Source organism: Macaca mulatta, chromosome 5, assembly GCF_049350105.2.
Source record: "Macaca mulatta isolate MMU2019108-1 chromosome 5, T2T-MMU8v2.0, whole genome shotgun sequence".
Taxonomy (NCBI): domain Eukaryota; kingdom Metazoa; phylum Chordata; class Mammalia; order Primates; family Cercopithecidae; genus Macaca; species Macaca mulatta.
The window spans coordinates 8,024,830-8,043,017 of record NC_133410.1 but is presented as its reverse complement, the minus strand read 5'-3'; the positions used below and the strand labels follow the sequence as shown (position 1 = coordinate 8,043,017).

At 45.6% G+C, this 18,188-nt stretch overlaps 1 long non-coding RNA gene across 1 annotated transcript in view; it reads left to right on the top strand.

Moving 5' to 3' along the window:
* Window positions 1–18,188, top strand: part of LOC114678130 (uncharacterized) — a 60,257-nt gene that overhangs the window by 11,448 nt on the left and 30,621 nt on the right. The window contains exon 2 of the long non-coding RNA XR_003729394.2: window positions 2,706–2,820. This is a non-coding gene — a long non-coding RNA (uncharacterized LOC114678130). The remainder of the gene's footprint in view (window positions 1–2,705; window positions 2,821–18,188) is intronic.

Below are 18,188 nucleotides of genomic sequence, written 5' to 3'. Positions count from 1 at the left end.
TAATGAACAAAGCCACATGGTCTTGGGGTTGGAGGGAAGGTTAATAACTGACTCTAGGGCTCAGCAATGCTGGAGGGACACTGAGGGCTCACTCAGGCCCAGAGATGTGGGGAACCCTGGAGGCTGGGAGTCTCCTTGACCCCTGCATAGAAAAACAATGCATTAGGGAGAAAGTCCTTCACTTTTGCTGCTTTATAATGGCCTGATAAGGCTGTGTGGACCCTTCTGGTAAATTGGGACATTGGCTATTATAAAAGAGGTGCCCAGGCAGTGAGGGGGAGAAGTTAATAATATTAATAATAATTCTGATGATTACTCTGCATGAGGCACTATTTCTATTCCCTATAGCTCTCCTGCAAGATAGACATTATTAGGCCCATTTTTATATGCAAGGAAATTGAGCCTCAGAGCATTAAGTAACTTGCCCTGGAGCATGTGTCTGGTAGCAGGGCAATCAACTGTCCCGATTTGCTTGGGACTGGTGTGGTTTCAGCACTGAAATTTCTGCATCTCTGGAAACCTTCTATTCTGGGCAAACTAGGACAGGTGGTCACCCTAGAGGAGTCAGGGCCTATGTGATGGCCAGGTCCACGTGGTTCCCAAGACTGTTGCTCTCAACACTGTGCCAGCCTCATACGTAAGGCAAAGCTCTTTCCTGTAAGGCCGCATGAATAGGAAGCTGCAGAGGAAGAATTTGAACCCAGGACTGTCTTCCTCCAGAGTGGGTGTTTTCTCACCAGGCCATCAAGACAGGAGCACCTGACTGTTGATACACAATGACAGAAGGTTCCAGAATGCCTTTAGCCCTGTGGTGCTGCTGTGAACCGATAGGTAGGCCTAGTAGTTATGCCTTTCTAGGGGGCGCACATATTCCTGGGGGAGAAGCTGGAGTCTTTGTAACATCTGCATCCTGGCCCTAGCTTGGGGCCAGGCCTGGTGAAAGCAGGGATGTCCTAAAGCTTTGAGGAATGAAGGAGGGAGGAGATTGCACACAAGGTTGCTTTCATTTAAAGAGCAACACCAGGCTGGGCAAGGTGGCTCACGCCTGTAATTCCAGCACTTTGGGAGGTCAAGGAGGACAGATCACCTGAGGTCAGGAGTTTGAGACCAGCCTGGCCAACATGGTGAAACCCTATCTCTACGAAAAATAAAAATAAAAAATTGTCCGAGCATGGTGGCGGGTGCCTGTAATCCCAGTTACTTGAGAGGCTGAGGCAGGAGAATCACTTGAACTCAGGAGGCAGAGGTTGCAGTGAGTCGAGATTGTACCACTGCAGTCCAGCCTGGGATGACAGAGAAAGAGCAAGACTCTGTCTCAAAAAATAAATAAATAAATAAACAAACAAACAAATAAAGAGCAGCACCAATGTTCAACCGCTCAATAATCAGCAGACACAAATACAGATATAAAATAAAGACCAATTTTAGTTGAGGTGTCACTTCTCTTTGTCTCTCTGTCTTTGTGTCTGTCTCTCTCTCTATATATATATATGTATAAATAATATATAACATATTCTGTCACCATATTTATATACTCACAAAAGTTTTTCAAGCTGTTTCTCCTTCCTTGAAGCTGTTTTGAATTTATGAGCAACTAGAGTGGAAAACTTGTTCTTCATTGTGGCTGGCATTAAACATCACATTTAGCTGCTTGTCCTAATTATCCCTAGATTTGTTTCCATGTTTTGCTACTCCCAGGAAACCCTGTCTTTCCAACCTCCCTGGTTCCAGGGCCCCTGTGTTCTCCTTCCTTGTAGCCAGAACAGAGCCCAGATGGAAAGATGTGCCAGCCGAGTCTATTTCAAGTGACTTTACACCTTGGCTGTTGGCACGCTGCTGGTGTGTTCTGATATCCGCTCTCCTCTCTTTCTATGGTAATACAAGCCTGACGTTTTGGCTGAGCCTACAGCCACCCCCAAAGTAAAGACTACATTTAGCAGCATTCTTTGCAGCCAACTGTGGCTCTTTGAGTAAGTTTTGGCCAAAGGGTATGAGTGTGACTTATACAAGCTCTGAGTTATGCCCGTAAAGGGAAGCCTTGTACCCTCTCCAGCACCATTTCTTCTCTCCCTGCTAATTGGAATACAAGTGTGTTGGTGAACTCTTTGGGAGAATTTCTCCATTTATTTAACTGGGATAATCCTGAATGAAAAAGCAAACAAAGAAATACGACTCCATGGTGGATAACCAGCAGAAATAAAAGACAATAGAAATAGACCTACAAAGATGTCAGATATTGGAATGGTCAGAGGCTGACCACAAAACAACATCATAGAGATGGCAGAACAACATCCTGGGAGAAGCTTGGGTTCCTGTTACCTTGGGGGCTGCCTGACTAGCCTGGATATATAAGGGAGAAGTCAATGTCTACCTTGGGCCTCTGCTATGGTAACTGACTCCATATCCAAGTAGCATACTGCTTCTCTGTAGCAGCTAATTTCACTCCGGAGTCACTGTCTTCCAATCAGTATGTTAGTAGATGCTATGGTTTGGACATGGCTTGTTTGGCCCTGCCAAGTCTCATGTTGGAATTCGATCCCCAGTGTTGAAAGTGGGGTCTTGTGGGAGGTGTTTGGGTTGTGGGGGCAGATCCCTCATGAATGACTTGGTGCCATTCTTGTGGGAGTAAGTGAGTTTTCATTCTTAATTCCTGCAATATCTGGTTGTTGAAAACAGCCTAGCACCTCTTTCCATCCCTCTCTCAGCTCCCCCTTCATCACATACCAGCTACCTTTTGCCTTCTGACATGAACGGAAGCAGCCTGCAGTCCTCACCAGAAGCAGATGCTGGTGCCATGCTGCTTGTACAGCCGGCAGAACTGTGAGCCAAATAAGCATCTTTTCTTTATAAATTACCCAGCTTTGGGTATTCCTTTGCAGCAACACGAGTGGACTAATAATAATGTATTTATTAGCATGGCCATTTTCAGAAATAGCTTAGGCTGACACCAAACAGAATCTTCAACTTCTAGGGCTTTTTAAATCATAATTTTGGTGAGAACCTGACCATTCTTTTTTTAACAGATGGCAATTGCAAGGGTCCAGAAGGCTCTAGAATTGGTTGGAATTGGTAGAAAAAGAGAAGGAGATGATGATGGTGGAGGGCAAAGAGAAGGCATGATAGCATCTAACTTTTATTAAGCAATAACTATGCACCAACACTATGCTAAACACTTTACATGTATACTCCTGTGAGTTATGCACTATTACAACTTCCACTTTATAAGTGAGGAAACTGAGACTTGCTATGCTCAGTCACACTGGCTTCCCTGCAGTTTCTCTCTAACATTGTGCTTCGTCCTATGATCATCACTTTGCATATGCTATTCCCTCTGTCCTGAATACCCTTTCTACCTCAGGTTGTCAGATACACAAACAAAACTCAATGAATAAACAAAAACAGGAGGTGCAGATAAATGCAGAATATCAGATCAACAATGAGTAAGGTTTTATTATAAACACATCTCATGCAATATAATAATGTTATGCTAAACATTATTTGTTGTCTATTTGAAATTCAAATTTAACTGGGTGCCTGGGCAGCCCCATTTATTTTTATTTTTATTTTTTATTTTATTTATTTATTTATTTATTTACTTATTTATTTTTAGACAGAGTCTCGCTCTGTCACCAGGCTGCAGTGCAGTGGTGCAATCTTGTCTCACTGCAACCCCTGACTCCCTGGTTCAAGCAATTCTCCTGCCTCAGCCTCCTGAGTAGCTGGGATTACAGGCACATGCCACCACGCCTAGCTAATTTTTGTATTTTTAATAGAGACCGGGTTTCACCATGTTAGCCAGGATGGTCTCGATCTCCTGACCCCGTGATCTGCCCGCCCTCGGCCTCCCAAAGTTCTGGGATTATAAGCATGAACCATCGCGCCCAACCCTGGGCAGCCCCATTTTTATCCCAACCCTCTTACCTTTTGTTTGTTTGTTTGTTTTGTTTTGTTTTGTTTTAAGAGGGACTCTTGCTCTTGCCCAGGCTGGAGTACAATGGTGTGATCTAGGCTCACTGCAACCTCTGTCTCCTGGGTTCAGGTAATTCTCATGCCTCAGCCTCCCAAGTACCTGGGACTACAGGTGTACACCACCACACCCAGCTAATTTTTTTGTATTTTCTGTAGAGACAGGGTTTCACCATGTTGGCCAGGTTGGTTTCAAACTCCTGACTTCAGATGATCCACTCACCTCAGACTCCCAAAGTGTTGGGATTACAGGCGTGGACCACTGTGCCCAGTCCCAATCCTCTTACTTTACCTGGTTATTTCCTGCCTACCCTTCCAATCTCAGCTTGAGTGCAACTTCCTTAGGGAAGCCTTCCCTGACTCATAGCCCAGAAGGAGCCCCTTGCATATAGCTTCTCCGGGACCGTGCATCTTGCCCTCACAGCCCTTATCTCCATTGGACTGTTTGATTAACTTGCTCTCCCTCAAGTGGACTGCAATGACCTTGATGGCAGGGTGCGCACCTGCTTTTGCTCTCCATTGCATGTCTCCCCCGCTCCTAGCACATGCCTGGCACATAGCACATACATGAAAAAAGAGTTGTGGAATGAAATAAAGGGCAGTGGAGTAACTGGCCTAAGACCCCCCACTTAGCAAGTAGGAGAATTCACAGTCGGTGCTAAGAAGCAAAGGCAAGAGATGTTTGAAAGGAAAACCTCCCTCGTTAGCATGGCCTCTCGGGCCTGCCACCTGCCTCCGTGGCCCCTCTTGAGGAAGGCAGCTCCGTGGGTTAGTCACGGTCCCTGGAGCAAGACTGCCCGAGATGGAACCCAGGCTCAGCTGCTGAGTATCTGGATAGTCATGGGCTGCCACCTCACCTCCCTGGGTCTCAGCTTCTCTGTCTGTAAAATGGTGAGCAAAACCTCTCATAGGGCTTTTGAAAGGATTAAGCGAGCCAAGACCTATGAAGCCATAGAACAGTGCCTGGCACCTCCTATGTGCCCGGTAAATGTGAGCGACTGTGATGCCACCTCCACCTCACTCGCTGTGTTCCAGCTGGGCCTGAAGAGTGCCTTCAGACCCTGGGGACTTTGCATGTGCTATTTCCTCTGCCGCTGAAGCACTTCTCATCTTTTTTTTTTCCCTGGTCAGCTCCTTCCCATTCTCTAGAGCTCATCTCTGCTCAGAAAGGTCTTTCTTTGGCCGGGCGTGGTGGCTCACACCTGTAATCCCAGCACTTTGGGAGGTGTAGGCAGGCAGATCGGGAGGTCAGGAGTTTGAGACGAGCCTGGCCAACATGATGAAACCTTGTCTCTAGTAAAACTACAAAAATTAGCCAGGCATGGTGGTGTGCACCTTTAATCCCAGCTGCTCAGAAGGCTGAGGCAGAACTGCTTGAACCCAGGAGGCGGAGGTTGCAGTGAGCCAAGATCACACCACTGCACTCCAGCCTGGGTGAGAGAACGAGGCTCTGTCTCAAAACAACAATAACAACAACAACAAAACCTTTCTTCTTCCCACCCACTGAAGGTTCATACTCTTTCCCTCCCCATCCTGTTTCACTGGAGCCCTGTGTGCAATATGTAACAAAACGAATATTTGGTGTGTATTTGTATAGGGTCTGTTTTCTTCTACCAAACTGTAAGTTCTACAAGGACAAGGACCTCTCCTGATTTGCTCCCCATGACATCCACAGTGGCCAGCATAGCACCGCACCAGTCATACAGTGGGCACTCATGGTGAACTAATACACAGTGACAAAACCTGCAGGACCTGGTGGCTGATGGCACGGAGTAGGGAGAAGAGAGGAAAAGGAGGGTCCTGAGAAGTGGGGGACAGCTTTGCCTTTAATGGAAGCAGGGCATGGGGAGGGCCCTGGATGCCGTTCATTTCAGTAAATGTTTATTGAGTGTCTGCTAGTTGTTCTACTTCTTTCCCATCAGTTAATCACACAAGCTAAGTCAGAACATGGAAAATATCTCATGGGCCAAATAACGCAGATGAAAGCTCTATGACCTTGGAAGATACTCCCATAGCAGCCGCCTTGAGATCTCTATGTGTATCTAGGGACAGATGGAAATAAGAATCATAATTGATGCCAGGAATTGCCAATTTAAAAATACAAATGATATACAGTGATTTTTTAAAATCCCATAAGATACATATATTTTCCATTTTGCTGAAATGATAAGTGAGTCTTAGAGGCAACAAGTGATTCGTCCAAAATCACAGAAAGTAGCAGGACTGTTGAGGTTTTACCCTTTGTCCATCTGGCTCTAATGCCTGTGCTGTTGCCCCATTTACCCTGCAGCCTCTGAAAAGCTGAACCTTGACATGATTGGTCTGGCTGCCAGTCCCAGCTTAGCTCGATACAACAGGAGCCAGAGGTCTCACGGTTCATGCATTCAGCGCTGACCAAGCACGCCCTCTAGGACCTACTGCTGGGGGAGCAAACTCAGCAGTCATTATTCTGATTTGCTATTCTTTCGTTAATTCTTTCACCTTTTGATTTACTGATTAATGCATTCATTCATTCATCAAAATGAATTGCACAGGCAGACATGTAAATAGGAAATCGTAGCAAGATGTGATTACCTGGGAGTGGCAGTGCTGGAGCAAATTGGCCCTTGTGCTACCAAAGTTCCCAGGACTGGAGGACCAGACCCGTTCTTGGGGTGCAGAAATGGAAATCCACTGGAGACATCAAGCATGGTGGCTCCTGTTGGATCCCTGGGGAGCCTAGGCATATCTCATCTCTTGTTAATCCTCATGTCCTTGCTGCCTTAATCAAAAGCAATCACAGTATGTGTGACTAAAATGAATGGCCAAGAGGGATTTAATTCAAAACAGGCATGTCTAAAACTAAGCACACCACTGGATGGGAATCAAGTGATTATGTGAACAAAGAGAAGGTAGCAAGTCAGAGGCCATCTGTTCATTCACAGGCACTCCTCAAGGACTCCTCAGTGCCAGGGCCAGGGCTTCATGGGGCCTACAGTCTAGGGGGCAGAAGAACAATGAACAATGACCATGTGCAAGCCACTTGCTGGAAGGAGGGATAAACGCAGAGCTGTGAGCCTGGCGGTCTGTGGCTATAACTGTCCATCTCACCACTGTCCACACTCAGGACCTGGAGGGCAGAGTGTGCCTCTTCGTAGTGTCTGTCTCCTCAGGCAAGGCTGCTAGAGTGCAAAGTGAAAATGGTGGGCCCCTTTTTCAAACTGGAGAAAAGATGTTGACATAGATGTGGTGAAAAGGGAACACTTTTACATCGCTGGTAGGAATGTAAATTAGTTCAACCACCATGGAAAACAGTGTGGAGATTCCTTAAAGAACTAAAAGTAGAACTACCATTCAATCCAAAAATCCCATTACTGGGTATCTACGCAAAGGAAAAGAAGTCATTATATGAAAAATACGCTTGCACATGCAAGTTTATAGCAGCACAATTCACAATTGCAAAGATATGGAACCAACCTAAGTGCTCATTGACCAACGAGGGGATAAAGAAAATGTGGTATATATGCACCATGGAATACTACTCAGCCAAAAAAATGAACAAAATAATGTCTTTTGCAGCAATTGGACAGAGCTCGAGGCCTTTCTAAGTGAAGTAACTCAGGAATGGAAAGCCAAATATCATATATGCTCACCAATAAGTAGGAGCTAAGCCAAGAGGACATAAAGGCATAAGAGTGATCGGGGACTCGGAGGAAGTTGGGAGTGGGGTGAGGGATAAAAAACTACATATTAGGTACAGTGTAACTGCTCAGGTGACAGGTGTACGAAAATCTCAGAATCACCACTTAAGAACTTATCCACATAGCCCAAAACCACCAGTATCCCAAAAACTATTGGAAAAAAAAAAGTTACTGAAATATAAAGCATCTTTCCTTTTGTGGTTTTCTTCTTGCTCTGTGATAGTGTTTCTTTAAATTTACTATTAAACTGCAATCATGGCAGGGTGAGGTGGCTCATGCCTGTAATCCCAGCACTTTGGGAAGCTGAAGTGTGCAGATCACCTGAGGTAAGGAGTTTGAGACCAGCCTGACCAACATGGTGAAATCCCATCTCTACTAAAAGTACAAAAATTAGCCGGGACTAGTGGTGGGCACCTGTGATCCCAGCTACTCAGAAAGTTGAGGCAGAAAAGTCACTTGAACCTGGGAAGTGGAGGTTGCAGTGAGCTGAGATCACACCATTGCACTCCAGCCTCAGCAACAGAGCGAGACTCCATCTCAAAGAAACAAAAACAACCAAACAAAAAACCCTGCATCTAAGTTAAAATAAAACTAAAAATCATTAGCATGAATTTTATCACTTATCTTTATATTGTGTGATGCCAGTCTTCCATGCAAATATGAGTGCATCGATCTCTTATATAGAATCTCAGGAATTACACGTTCCTATTCTATCTTGTAGCTCCTCTAGGCACATGTATTTCATTCTTACCTAAACACTGGAAACAAGGCACAAAACAAACTCATTGGTTTTGGTTGCACCTCTGACACAGGCACATTCTACCAATGCTCTCTATCTGTGCCTTCCTGCTGAGTAAGGAAAGACTGGGCAAAAAGGGAATTGTGTCCTGCCCTGTCTTTCTTTCAATGCCATCATCTCCAGTGTTGGTGACTGGTTAATTCAGAGAAGCAACATCAGCACAAAAGGATTGGACAAGGTCCCTCCGTCATTCATGTTTCTTTGAACATCGTGGCCTTTTTTCTGCATTTTGACCCAAGTTTGGGTTGTAACAAAAAGCATGGGCTCCAGCAGCAGTCGGAGTCGCGGTTACTGAGATGGAGAGGCCTCATGCTTGCGGTGCAGTTGCTCTGGGTCGTGCTAAACGCTCATGCATCATGGATCCATCAGAATTCTGGACCTGCTGAGTGCTTCATGGAAACGGGGTGGCAGGGAATGGCGGGTACACTGCATGCTGTGGTGTCTCCTCTGCTCATGTGCAGGCTCTATTGTCCCATCAGACTTCACTCACAAAACACAAGTTCAAAGACAACGCCCTTAAGAATTTCAAGACTGTGATAGCAAAACATTAAACCAATCATGGGGCCCAAGGCCTTGGTAAACTTTTGCTGATGAAAGAAAACTTTCCCCAACGTGATCATATTTGACTTAGGATCAGTAGGTTAAATGGAAGTCTTCTAGGCAGGGAAGGGGGTAAGATAGGCCTAACTGGAGGCAGGAGAAAGTATAGCATGATGGGAAATTGTGGTCAAATTGGCAAGGCTGACAGGTCTTGTGCCTGGGAGGGAGGGGCACTTATGAGGCTGAATAGGAAAGCTAGAGCCAGATTGAAGCCATCTTTGTCTTCTAAACTAAGGACATTGGAACTCTACTCACTGTCAATGGGAAACTAGTGAAGATACCATTAGGTCTCGGGTTCAGAAAGAGGACTCCATTGCAGGGGAAGCTGGATTAGAGGAACTGGCAATGAGACTGATGCAAACAGTCACAGCCTAGGGCCATGGGGGCTGGACCTGGATGGGGCTTCAGGACTGGCAAGAGGGTTCCATTTGAGGGAGAATTCAGAGGGACAACCAAGAGAGGGGGTGAGTAGCCTGCAGGAGGCAGAGAGGCAGGTGGGAGCTGAGGGCAATCCATGGCTTGCTTTCCCATCTGGTCGGCTGCATTTTCTAACTTCTGAACTCAAGAGCTTGGAGACACTACAGGGTTGAGAGACCTCTGAAAATTCCCTTTGGATCCCACTGCCTGCAATTTCTTCCATTTACTGTTTTCTTCTGCTTAGGATGAGCGCATTTAAGCAAGGGAAGGAAAACATTGCACACGGCATGTTATTTTTTAGAAAACCCATGGCACAAATAAAAAATATAATATTTCAAGGCTTCGTTTATTTGCAAGGAAGAGACCGTGTCTGCCTATAGGTTCTGGATAGTGCCCCAAACCCCACTGGCCTCTGTAAACACTCTTGGATGGTAAATAATAGTAGCACCAGTGTTAAATCTATTCGTTAGGGTCTTGGCATGAGCATACCATGATTTCAGAAGTCCCTCTTGAATTCTAGGAAACAAAACTTACTGCTTGGGGTTTCTATGCAGAGTTACTGCTGGAGAAGGTGGAAGGTTGTGTTCGTGCCAACGGAAACTTGTTATTTTTATTTACTTATTAGGTCATGAGCATCATCCATACCTTATGCTTGCAACATAAACTCTCTCATATATATAACTATATAGCATGAGAGTGAGATTTTCCTCACACTCCTAGGTTGGAGCCTGGGCCCCCCTCTCTTATATGAGAAAACAGGGGCTTCTGGAGGCTAGTGACTTGCCTAGCATCATACAGTTGGAAAACACTAGAACTTTCTCTCAGTGCTTCATGGTCCAAGTTTCCACTAAACCAGTGTTTCGTTTTTCCATGAAAACATTCCTGTTAAAGAGCAAGGCCGTTCTGAGGGTTCTGGGAGAAAAGTTTACAGTGGGTTCCTCTAATGAGAAAAATATGATAAAAATCTAATACTTTATCTTCATTCATGCATACCTTCCGTCTTATTGTATACTACACCAAGTCTGTTTTTGACATACAAATAGTGCTTTGAATGACTTCTCAGAAGGATAAATGCTTAAGAACACATGTCACATTTATCTTGTGTCTTGGCCACTAGGTAAGTCCCTGCACTACTCAACCTTACACTGAGGTGAACTGCTCCATACTGTAGCTGCCACTGAGCCCTAAAAACAGGATGAGAAGATATATATCACCCACAATAACACTACCTAACCAACAAACCCAGAATCTCAGCAGCACACAACAATCAGCATTTATTTAGCTCAGAGGTCAGCTGGAGGGTGACTGATCTCGGCCCATGCTCAGCCAGGCTCCCCAGGGGCAGCCCAGCTCAGGCCCCACAGACCTCTCATCCTCCTCCAGAGACCAAGGCTCTAACCCAGGTGTGCTCTTCTCATGGCAATGGTACAAAAACCCAACCACCCAAACACATCCCGACCACTGGTCATGTCACACCTGTTAGCATTCCACTGAGCAAGGCAAGCAAGCTATGTGGCTGAACTCCAAGTCAATGGGTGGGGAAATAGTCTTGTTTGTTTGTTTGAAGAGATAAAACTGAAATAATAATATGGCAAAGAGTGTGGATACATGGAGGGGTGAGGATTTGGGGCTATTAATGAAATCTTCCATAATTGTGAGATAACTAGCCAGGTTATTATCTGACAGTCCTACTGACTTGTGTCAGGGACCGACATTTTAATGACAGCTCAGCTACTTTTTAGAAATGTGACCTTCTACAAGACCTTTTCTCTCTCTGAGCCTTAGTTTTCTCCTCTGTATAGAAGGAAAAATAGCTCTTTTTTAATAGAGGTCTTACCAGGATGAAGTAAATGATTTTATGGAAAAGCATATTATGAGAAAGCACTGTGAAGACATGCTTACTATTAACCCATGTCATAGGTTTCTTGAGTTGCTATACTTAGCTCCAAATAACTTCTGATGTTAAAAATAATCAAATCCAGACTATTGGCTGCTTTAGAACAGGGATATAATTATCAAAAGTAATGAAAGCAACAACTACAGCCTCCGTGACAAAATAACAATAGGAATACAGTTGGCCCTCTGCACCCACTGGGCATTGGGTCCAGGACCCCCGAGGATATCAAAATCCATGGATGCTCAAATACCTTCTAATCAGCTCTCAGTACCCATGGGTCCCATGTGGACACCGAGGGCTGGCTTTACTGTCATAAAGAGTAAATGTACTTTACTGTACACACTGTCACACATGTGTGCAACTGTGCATGGAAATAGTATTGTAATGATAGGGAAGGGGTTCCATGGGCTATCCAGGCAGCCTGCCTTGGCCTGTAATCTCACCTACCTGGAGCCCAGTGTAGGATGGAAGTGGCTGGGGGCCAGGAGAATGAGCTAAAGAGGCCCATGAGCAGCAGAGGCAGGGGCTGTGCCATAGCAGGGCAGGCTAGAAGCTGGAGCACAGTTGAAAGAGATGGTGTCCATTTTCACACTGCTGAAAAAGACATACCCGAGACTAGGTAATTTACAAAGAAAAAGAGGTTTAATGGACTCACAGTTCCATGTGGCTGGTGAGGCCTCACAGTCATGGCAGAAGGCAAAAGGCATGTGTTAAACATGGCGGCAGGCAAGAGAGAATGAGAGAACCAAGTGAAAGGGAAAACCTCTTATAAAACCATCGGATCTTGTGACTTATTCACTACCACAAGAACAGTGTGGGGGAACCACCCCCACGATTCAATTATCTTCCACTGGGTCCCCCCCACAGCACGTGGGAATTATGGGAGCTACAATTCAAGATGAGATTTGGGTGGGGACACAGCCAAACGGTATCTGATGGGATGGGGGCTGGATGTCCTGCTGGGCCCCGGCTTGCCAGTGTTTCTGGCATCAGGAGGATCTACAGGGGAGTCTAGATTTTCTGGCAAGCCAAAAAATAGCCATGTTTCATTGGCCCCCTCTACTCTGAATGCACTCATCCCTCCCACAGCCCAAGCTCTCCCTAGTGAGTGAACTTTTATTCATTATTTCAGATCAGTTTGGGGGTTCCTCCTTGACTGCCCGAGAGAGTGGTTCCCTGGGCTCCCATGGCATTTGGAACTTTCTTCCACCTGAGCATCTGCTTGTAGTCTGAGTTCTGCTCTTGACTGAAGAAACCCTCAGGGCCACCTGGGTTCTGCCCAGCTTAGCACAGGGGCGTGGGACACAATGGGAGATGAATAAAAATTGGTTGACTGATGACAAATAGAAGCCTTGGGGAGCAGGATCCAAAAGGAGTTTTTAATTAAAAAGGGAGAAAGAGGAATGAATACAACAATCTCATCGTACAGATCAGAAAGCTGGGACTTGGCCAATATTATGGGGCTGAACTGTGTCCCCCCCAAATCCATATGTTGAATTCCTAACCTCCAGGACCTCAGAATGTGACAGTATTTGGAGATAGAGACTTTAAAGATGTAATTAAGTAAAATGGGGTATGAGAGTGGCCCCTAATCCAATATGACTGGTGTCTTCACAAAAAGGGGAAATTAGACACAGAGGCACATACAGAGAGAAAACCACGTGAAGACACAGGGAGAAGACAGCCATCTAGAAGCCAAGGAGAGGGGCCTGGAACTGATCCTTCCCTCACAGCCCTCAGGAAGAACCAACCCTGCCCACACGCTGATCTTGGACTTCTGGTCTCCAGAACTGTGAGACAATACACTTCTGATGTTGAAGGCTTCAAGGCTGTGGTACTTTGTTACAGAGCCCTAGCTGATTCATACAGTAAGTTGAAAGGACTTGTTTATTGCCACAGGTCTTGTGGTGGCAGAGCCAAGAGTTAAACCCAAGTCAGCTTACTCCAAGGCCCATTTGTTAATCTCCCCACTCTATGCATCTTTCTTAGGAGTTCTCCCAACTTCCTTTTGGGATAAGAACCGTTCTTGCATTTACCCAGCCTCTACTACTGGTACTCAAGTAAAACTCCATTTGATCAGGAGGAGAATGGTGATTCTGAAGCAGGATGGTGAATGGAAGAGTTAAATTCAATGGGCCGGGTGCGGTGGCTCACACCTGTAATCCCAGCACTTTGGGAGGCCAAGGAGGGTGGATTACCTGAGGTCAGGAGTTCGAGACCAGCCTGGCCAACATGGTGAAACCCCGTCTCTACTAAAAATACAAAAATTAGCCTGGTATGGTGGCATGCGTCTGTAATCCCAGCTACTCGGGAGGCTGAGGCAGGAGAATCACTGGAACCTGGGAGGCAGAGGTCTCAATGAGTTGAGATCACGCCATTTGCACTCCAGCCTGGGTGACAAGAGTGAAACGCCAGCTCAAAAACAAACAAAAAAATTCAATGAACAAAACATGTGCTTACTATTTTATCTTGATGAGATTTTTATTGTAAAGACCATCAACCTTTACATTGACCCTTTCTGTGCATCTTATCTCAGGAATGAAAGCTTTACAACTGTATTGAAACAAACGTGTCTGCGTTAAGTCCCTTCACATATGAACTAAAGAACACACAATGAGGGGGACATCAGTGGTGTCTCCAGGCCTGGGGCCCAGCATCTGGACCAGGATGGTTCAGAATGTGGACTAAGACATAGACTGCCTGGGTTCAAACCCTGCCGTTGCTGTTGTAACTTGAGGTAAGGCATTCAATCTCTCTATGTCTTAATTCCCTCCTCTTTAGCATAGGGGCAAAGCCAGTATCTACCTCAGACACTTCCTTTGTGTTCCCTGGGAGGATTGGCTGAGGTGGGTAGTGCATGCCCAGTGCTTACAATAGTGCCTGTTCTGCACTAAGTACTCTAGTAGGTGGGTTATTGCTATTGTTCTTACCATCATTGAGATCAGAGGTTCTTGAATGTCTCCACAGGTCAAAGGGGCTACGAGAAATATTAAAATAATTTAAAAATCAATTATGGGTCAATCACACAAACACACGTAAAGGTTTGATTTTGTATTTTGCTTCCAAACACGGCTGATATAGGAATGCAGACACTTTGTGAGGCTGGCTGCTCTCCCTATTATTACTACAAACACCTCCCTGTGCCTGGAGTTTTACTTGGCACCTTGCACATGTTGAAGCTTCCTTCTCAACTACCTAATTCTGTGTTACGTAGTACTGAAGTCCATTTCCCAGGGCAGAAAAGGCCAGGAGGCTTGCCTGATGCAGGACCTAGCGAAGAGGCAGATCCCAGATTCTAACCCAGTTCTATCTTACTCCAGAGCCCTTTTGGGGGGATTATTTCTATAGGGTCAGTTTCTAGGAGTAAAAGACTTCTAATTCTCAGAGCCCATTTTCCAACCTCTTGGATCCCTCTTGGAGTGCTAAGAACATTATAATTCCTCAAAAACCCAATGTCTGAATTGAATTAATGAGAAAAACAAAGCAACAAAGCAATGAGTTTAATTCATGCCCTGCCATGGGTTGGAATGTTGAGTTAGGCATCCTCATGCTTTTAATTACTCAGCCAAGTCGTGGTAGGTTCTGCATTCAGACTGAATGCCCTGGTCCTGTTCCTCTGTCTCCAGTGCACCAGGGGAATTTGGATTCCACCTTGGAAGGCTGTTGTTGGCACTTGGTTTGCAGAAAGGAGTCATGATTTTGCCTGTATCCAACAGTCATTGTGGAAGGGGATGATGGGGTTCAGATGTTTCTGGTTTTTTCCCAAGAGTTTTCCTCCATCTCTGGTTGTCATTCGTTTCTGGCACTAAACATTCCATTTTCTAGGAACAGCTTGGGGATCTGACCATCTCCAGGAGCTGAGAGACAGAGAAATCGCGGATCCCTCAAGGATACCTTCAGGGGCAGGGAGAAGAGAGATGTATGAATTCCCCAGCCTCAGAGCTCCCAGGAATTGCAATGTGTTTCTCCTGGGAACAGTTTGAATAGTTAAATAAATACTGGCTGTAAAACCATTATGGAAACCAGGCAGTACTTGTCAATAATGGCAATTGCTAGGAATTGGAGGTGATGGCATGGGCTCAGAGCGATAATGGAGAAAGATGTAAAGAGCCATCGGTCTAAACGTAAGGAGCTGGATAATAATGATAAAACCAACAATAACTAGCAAGGCCAAATTGTCTCAGTCTTCCTGGAATTTCCCTGATTATAAAACCAAAAGTCCTGTGTCCCAGAAAGCCCCTAGGCTCTGGGCAAACCAGCACAGTTGATGACCCTAATAATAATGAGTGTCTTAGATTACATGAGTTCATTCAAATAAAGAGATATATGTGCAACACCTTTTAAACAACAGCTAAAATGCATCATCCTGAAATGTCTCAGGAAAAGGCATTTTGCAGTCCTTGGTTGATAGTTCCACCATGAGCCCTGGAAAACCTCAGTTGCTCTCAGGCTCAGCATCTCAAAGCCAGCCTTCTCAGGACATTTAGCTCTGACCTATCCCCTGAGACCTCAGGACTCACCAGAAGACCTGAAACCGTCAACACAGCCCCTTGCAATCTGCAAAGGGATGTGTCACCCATTATTCTACATCAGTCTCCCAGCACCCCGGGAAAGCAGAAATAGTGGGCATGGCTGTTCCCATTTTTTAGATTAGCAAACTGAGATTCAGAAAGGTTTAGCCACTTGCCCAAGGTCACATAGCCAGTTGGTGACCAAGCCAGGATTGAAGGCCTGGTCTGGCTGACGCCAAAGTCTGGGGGCTTTTCACTGTGATATCTACAATTTCCCTGAGTTATTTCTTTCATGTGAAAAACCAAGATCTCATGCATCCAACAGACCAAGGCCAAAATTACCTCCACTCGAGGGAGTCTAGGGAGCACCTGGATGAGCCAAACCCCCACACTCCTGTGCCGGGCCATGGGGACAATGACACGTTTTCAGGAACCTCAGATCCTCCTGGGGCAGTCACATATGCTTAATGACACTGGCCAGCTGTGCATGGATGTAGCATTGGCTGCAGTGGATGGAGAGCGGCTTTGGGGTGAGATTAAGTATGGTTTACACCCAGCTCCATCCCTTACTTGCTGGGAGCCTTGGATTCCCCATCTGTAAAATGGCATTATGGTAACTTTGCAAGGTGATGGTGAGAATTAAGTGGGAGGACTTTTGTCCACACAGGAGACGGGAGAGTTACCATTCACTGAGCACTACCCTTGTGCCAAACATGGTTCTAAGCACTTTGATGGATGAAATAATTTAATAGTCTCTGCAGAGATGGGTTAGGCTGGTATGTGAGTTAGATGCAGGTCAGCAGAAATGGTACTGGAGCTGGGACAGGCAGGAGCAGCAGCTGCATAGGGCTGCTAGATACAAGTTTTTAGTCTAAGTGTGCTCCGTGCAATATTTGGGACATACATAGATCGAATAATTATATGAAATTCCAATTTAACTGGACACCCTCTATTTTTATTTGCTAAATCTGGCAGCTTTAGGTCTGGACAATCGTCTCCAATAAAACCAAAGCATTTGTGGCTCACCTGCACTGTTCCTTCGGCACTAGAGGGTTAGAGGGGCATGCAGGGGGTCAGAAAGCCTTTTAAGCCTTAAATATACCAAGTCAGGGCATCCCTGCAAGTAATTAATTTTGCCCATTTTCTCCAGCTTTCTATGCAGGCCAAGTGGATTATTTGCCAAACTCTCATGTTTGTCTAACTTTCTTTTTTGGTGACATCCATCATTCATCTGAATCCCCGTTTCTTTTCTTTCCTGATGCCAATCAAAATGATTTGTGTAGCTCCCCATTTTTCCTGCTGGTCCTTGCTTATACCCCACAATTATTTTGAGTATGAATAAGGAAGGAAATATTCTCTCTCAGGATCTTGTAAGAAATGTTTTAGGGTAGTGATTCTCAAAGTGTGGGCCTAGGACCACTGGCATCAGCATCACCCGGGAACTTGTTAGAAGTGCAAATTCATTGGAAACTCTGGGGTAGGGCCCAGCAATCTGTGTTTCCACAAGCCCACCAGGGCCTGCTGAGGCTCATTCAAGTTTGAGAACCTCTGGTTTAGGGGAAACACCTTGCATTAGGCAGCAGGAGAGTTTGGATACCAGTTCCATTCCTCCCAAGCTGATTCAGCTTATGAAAAGCACTCATTCTCCTACTCTGTTTCCTTCTGTTGAGAGCAATGGTGGAACCAGGGCTCCTATTTCCTTGCAGATGAAGGCGACATGCAGGGGATCCCTCAGCACTGTGTCTGGGAGGAGCAGCAGTCAGCTAGGTGGAGGCCCATGGTGCTTCTTGTCCAGACCTAGACACTGCCTGTTCCCTGCCACCCAGCCTGCAGGTCCCCAGCCAAGAACAAAACGACGCGTGCTGCCAGTTGGCCTTGCAATGGGAGGTGGCCCAGCGCCAGCCCTTACTAATTGCTAATTTGCACTGAAACAGCAAACAAAGCCCTTCATGTGAATGCCCTGATTATTTGGCCAGTTCTTCCCCACCCAGGGGGCCGTCCCCCAAATCTGGAGCCATTCACCCCAGGATTCCAGGAGGCCACTTGCGCCGGGGGTTCTTTCCAGTCCCAAGAAAAGTCAGTTTCTCTCTGCAGCTAATTGAGATTGGGGAGGAGCTTGCTACTTTTCTGTTCTTTTTCTTTCCAATGCTTATGCTTCACCACAAATAAGAGAATATAATGATTTTTCCCCTGTGGGCAGAGCTTTGGAGACAAAGCAGAGAGGTAGGAAGAGCAAGATCCTCAGCTCATTCACATTCACGTTGTAACCTTGTGAATTTCCAAGCTTTTCAGCCTTGCAGAGATTTACTTCCATACCT